This window comes from Amblyomma maculatum, chromosome 4, assembly GCF_055883805.1.
Source record: "Amblyomma maculatum isolate TAMU_Amacu chromosome 4, ASM5588380v1, whole genome shotgun sequence".
Taxonomy (NCBI): domain Eukaryota; kingdom Metazoa; phylum Arthropoda; class Arachnida; order Ixodida; family Ixodidae; genus Amblyomma; species Amblyomma maculatum.
In genome coordinates, this window is record NC_139347.1 from 196,014,775 (window position 1) to 196,020,774 (window position 6,000).

The following is a 6,000-nucleotide window of genomic DNA, read 5'->3' on the forward strand; positions in this document are numbered from 1 at the left end:
AGCTCCTTCGACAATAAACTTCCACGTTCTACTATCACTAGCATGGTAGTCTTTCACATATTACTGTCTAATAGATATTTGAAATTTTGCTACGTCCCTAGATGGTCTTTTGACCGCTCAGAAAAGTCAACAGCTATGATTTCGAATGGTCGAGCGTTCTGCAGCTTTTCACATAGAAAAGATTCTGTCGGAGTAGCACCTGCTTTCAGCTGAAAACGCGCACAAACCACATATTTTGCCTGGACACATTTAACACACTGACGAGCTCGTGTCATCAGGATCCTTCCTCACAGCTTGATTAGTGTGTCGCCCACACCGCCATGGAGAACACTGCGATATATCTGCGACACCGCAAAGCGTGTTGACGGGTCTTCCACAGGGAGCAACACAGGCGCTACTTCAATGGACGTCACTGGAGCCTTCAGAAGCCAGTAAGAAGCGGTGTTTCAGAAGAGGCCGAGCACCTTCGTGAGCGCACAAGGTGAATCTGTTGATGTATATTTATCGATGTGTTTTCGGGTTGTGCGAGATCATTCGTAGCCCACTTTTCTAGCGTCGTGCAAGCACCGCTGAGGATACTGTATGCCTCTTCATATTACTTCAAAGGCTTGGTCGGAACTCGAAAAACCAGTGACGAGGTCATCGACGCAGAAACAAGTCGAGAGGAGAGCAGCTGTACGTTGTAAAGACGCTTCAACGTGTTGTAAATGGGGACGTAATGATGAGCTCAAAAGAAACGGACTTGCAATCGTCCCGAAGGGCACACGCGTCATTTTGTGCTCCTGAATGGCCGGCAAATGACTCTCGGGCAGTGGTATGTGCTGAAGCCTTAAGAAAAGCAGATCATCTTGGTTACGCCGCTGAAAAGCGAATTGCAGAAAACCCTCTGGCACATCAGCGGTGAGGCCTATCGAATCCAGTAAGAAAACACTAGCATCGTCACCATACCGTCCCTAAGGTACCCGAGGTAAGTGACTTTCCTCAGGTGGTCGTTCACTGATGAGAAACCGTTCGGGTGCGACGACGCATTCAAGACGACGCGCAGCCGCTTTGTTACAGATGATTCTGAAATTGCAGCTTTGTGAGGCATGTAATAAATCTCCTCGCTGAGATACTGCCCGCAAGGCACTTTTCCTGTATACCCGTCCACTTCATATTGCCTGACTGCTGCGTCGTACTGTTGGAGCAAGTCGGTACCAATGCCAAGGCGTTGAACCAGACTGTACTGCAGAGTGGGCGCCACTGAACGAATTTCACCTAGGCTAACATCCAAGTTCTTCTGAAGTGTGACTTCATACCGCACGTTTTGCAGCTGGATGTTCTCGGGAAAATTCTCTAAACCTAAGCTGTCTTGGCAAGCGCTCGTTGAAGGGTCACATATGCCAATGCAGTCCAGCTTTCAGAAACGGTGGAATGTATTCGAAACTTCTGTGCCGACAGAGCTCGTTCGAAAAACGCAGACTGTCCCGACATGAGATACATTGCTACCATTACATGCAACAGGGTCTTACAAAGTCCAAGTGTTGTACTGATGGCTGCGAGGCTATTTTCCGGGTTTTGAAACAGATTTCATTACAAATAAACTTTGAAATTTGGTCTGCCCCGATAAGCAAATCGATTTATTTGCCGCCACTCAAGCCTGGGAAAACCATCGCGTCAGCAAGGTATTTTTTTGCCCCAATTACAACTGTTTAACGAACACATGTGTATTAGGAAATTCAGCCAGTGCGTCGCAAATAAACGGAACTTCGACGGTCTCGATTTCGTTTTTGATAGTGTCATATTCGCTTTGTAAATGTAGCCGCACCAAAGCGAACTTGCGTAGCGGTGACTTCGTAGCTGTCCCGAACGCTTTGATGGTCAAATCGGTAGTATTCAGGTGTCGTAGTCCTAATTTTCTTGAGACGTCGGCTCTAATGAAATTCCGTTGGCTGCCGTTATCAAACAAACCTCTGATATGCATCGACTGGCTCTGTGTGATCAACCACGCTCTAAACGTTTGCAATAGAACTTGTGTCTGCAAGTTACTTGTCGTTGCAGCTTTAGCCACGACATGCAAGTTGAAGTTGTTAACAGTGGTAGCTGTCAGACGTGAATGCTGAGAATAATTGCAGATTGAAATCGCATGCCTGCCACTGCACTGCAAACAGCTAATGTTACGACGGCAATGTTTTAATCTATGCCCTGGATTGGTGCATCGAAAGTAACAATAGGATCTGGCTAAGTAGCTTCTCCGCTCTGGCAGACTCATGTCGCAATTACAACATTGTGTTGAGTGCATCGTCGAACGGCAGAAGAAGCACTCACCGCCTTAACTACACCTGACGCTGTGTAGAACAGAAGCCGAAGGCGAGGAGCTCTGAGGCCAACTGCATGCTTTGTCGTTACCACTACATGCGGTCACGACCGGCGAGCCGTGATCCACCTCTTGACTGCTCGATCGTCCAATGGATACAGTTGGTTCTCGAGCTTCCACCTCGATGCGTAGGTGCTCTAGAAACTGTTGAAGTTCCGCTTCTGCCGCCGGCTGTGCATTACCGTTTGGTTCGATGCTTTGCCGCTTGTAGTAGTCTATCACGACTTCACTCGGTATTACGTACTTTTACAAGGTTCTCAACCAGCATGGCTGAGTAAGATATCTCAGGCACACCGAGTGCATGTAACCCTCTGATGTTGATGTTGACGTAGTCCAAAAGACTGCGTAACGCAACCACGTCGGCAGGAGACCTGACAGACTTGAGTGTCCGGAGGTTGGCCAAGCACCGTTGGATAATCTTGATTTCCGAAGCGAGTCTTTAGTATGTTGACGGCGTCGCCGTATGATGTTTCGGAAACTCGAATTCCCTCAATTGCTTGCGCCGCCATTCTACTGAGCAGGCTCTTCAAGTATTGGAAGCGATTTATATTGCTCAGGTCTGCGTTAGTGTACACGGCATGGTGGCACATGTCTGAAAAGGCTGGTCAGTGGGACACGTTGCCGTCGAAGCGGAGCAAGTCGAGCTTTGGCAGGCGAGACCCAGCTCGGCGTGGTTTTTCAGCAGCACCCATTGCAGGTTAACTGTGCCGTCGAGATCTTACCAGCAGAGTCGGTAGAATGACTAGGAGCATGGACAACAGTAGATGGCGCTTGCAAACCCTCGATGTGGTGACGGAGTAGAGTCAAAGTTTGTGCGGCTGAGTCTTCGTACCGTAAAACTAATGCAAAATCTTCTTCCATCTCCTCGTCTGAAAGAAATATCTCGAGCTCTTCGTTGAGGGATCGCAGGCCATCGTTGCCCACTCTGAGTCGCTCTTGGAACTGCCTAAAGGCAAGCAGAGTGCCAATGCTCGATTAGTTGAGTTGAGCAACTTCATTCCGCAGTAGGGTATATAAACATGCTGGGCGGTACGATTGGTTTTGAAGCGCCCCATCTGAAGTCAGAGCGGCGGCTGGTGTCCGAAAGGCGTTCCTTTTCTCTTGGCGGTTCGCTGGAAGACCTCCCACTAGCCTTCCTGGAGGGTGGATTAGTTGTTCCTGGTAACCTCCAGGAAATATTGATGACGGAGCTCGCGATAGCCTCCCGGGTTTCGGCACCATAAATTGTAGACGAAGAAAGGCACACCAGCCGTTGCTAGCCGTTCTTTACTCAGGTCCCAACATGGCGCTCACGCTGCTCCTCGAGCGCCATGCCCTCACGCTTCCTCTGCATTTTTGTCCTTCTCTACCATCAGACTCAAATCTTCAATAGGTTTCACGGTGGGTCCCATGGTATTTCGGGAAGATTTCATGTTTCGAAGAAAAGAACTGAGCTGCTACATCGGTCCCCCTTTTTATTTTATTTTTTTGTTAAGGTGATGGCGTGGTATTGCGGAGTTTGCGATAAAAAATTATGAAACACCCACCACGAAGCCTAACAAGGGAACGAGGCAGGAAGCCGTCAGTCCTACCACCGGTAGGAAAAGGCGACTACCGAATTTTCCCAGGTGGGTCAGCCCGGAGGTGCCGCCTATGGGAAGCGTGGGCCAAAGTTGTCTCCGTTGAAGGGCCTTAAAAGTTCAAGCACTCGACATAAGCTCAAACACCAGCAACCCATTGTCAACAGATGTTGCAATGCAACGCACGCAAAAGCGTGGGTGCTCGGTGTCCGTGCTGTTGCACAGTGTACAACCAAACTTTTGCTTTAGCGGATGCTCCCTGCGGGGAGGGCTTCTAATTCTGTCGCATCAATATGCAAATATGGACACTGGTTTCAAAACCTCGTATTGAAAACACAGGAAAAACAAATCCAAACATAGAAAAATTGTCCACATTATGCTTTACGCCACGTGTCATCACCCACGTGCGGCCCTGATGAAATACCGACGGAATGCCTTAAAAGGTATGATGAGTGGTGGTCCTATTATTTCTTTGAAAAGTCATTGCGGGGATCATGCTTTACCTAATGACTGGCGCAGCGCAATAGTAGTTCTGAGTTTTTAAGGCGGTAATCGACTGCTTGTAAAGGATTATAGACCGGTTTAACTCACTTCCGAATGTTGCAAAGTTTTTTTAACGCATAGTAGCTAAACACACAGCCTTCATTTTTCGGAAATGAATGACCTATTGTTTCCATTCCAGCATGGTTTTCGGGCCGGCCTTTCGACAGTGACGCAGTTGATTGAAACAGTGAACGATTTTTGCAAGGTTATAGTCGAACGTCAGCAGGTAGGTGGGATCTGTGTGGACTTCGCGAAGGCTTTCGATTAAGTTTTGCATCATATACTTCTTTTTAAACTGCGCAAATTAATAATCAGTGAAAATACAGTGCTATGGATTCAGGCATATCTAGGTAACCGCTGTCAAGTTAAATAGAAAGCACAGTATCAGATAAGCGTGAAGTTCTGTCGGGGGTGCCACAGGGCTTCGTTTTAGGTCCACTTCTGTTTTTGTTATTTATAAATGATATTTCTGCTATAATTGAATCGCCTGTAAAAATGAAACGTTTTGCTGATGACTCTTCAATTTACTCTCCTGGGGCTTTCCCGACAGATCAGATGGATATAGATAACTATCTTCAGTCGTTAAACTCGTGGTGCCTGAAATTGGGCATGGAAATAAATTACCAAAAATCTACTTACATGCATGTAACAAGGAAGCAGAACGTTATGCCGTTTCAATATAATATCGGTGAAAATTCTTTATATGAAGTAAAGTGTTTCAGATACTTAGCAGTGACACTAACACATAATCTTGATTGGCGCCCCCATATTGAAAATATCTATTTAAAAGCCTATCAGAAGCTTTGTTTAATGTGGAGGAAGTTGCCGAATGCGACTAGAGAAATTAAATTGATTGCGTACAAAACGTTTGTGCGGCCAAACATACAGTACGCAAGTGCAGTGTACACTCCAGATCAAAATTGGTTTAAAACGAAAACTGGAAAGCTTGCAAAGGAGTTCGGCATGTTTTATGTATTCTAAATACCGCCGCACTGACTAAGTCACAGAAATGTTAAAACAGTGTCAGTTAGAATCACTAGAAATAAGAAGAACAAAGTAGAAATTCACTTTTTTTTTCTGATAATGAATGATATAGTAAAAGCTAATAAACAACACTATGTTACACGTCCTCTGAAGCGTTTCCCACGAAATAATCACAGTAATGTATTCCAACCTACTCTTACATGCACTGATGCCTATCGCTACTACTTGTTTCCCAATGCAGTAGAAACCTGGAACCAACTGCCAAACGACGTTGTGGATCAAGTAGAAGTAGAAAAATGTGAGATAGGTGTTAACACGTTCTTGGAGCATTACTGTACAAATTTGTAATTCTGTTAAGTTTACTTTAGCGAAGAGAATTGCACTTGTATTTGCATGTTTCCCTCCCTGTAATAACCCTCATATAGAGGGTTAAAAGTATGGATAAATAAAAATAAAATAAAAATAAAAAAATTGCCAGCGGCTTAGCTTGGTTAAGCTTGGTAATTGCGAAAGCAATAGCTATGACTACGTCTAGGCTCAGCTGTGGCCACGGCATAT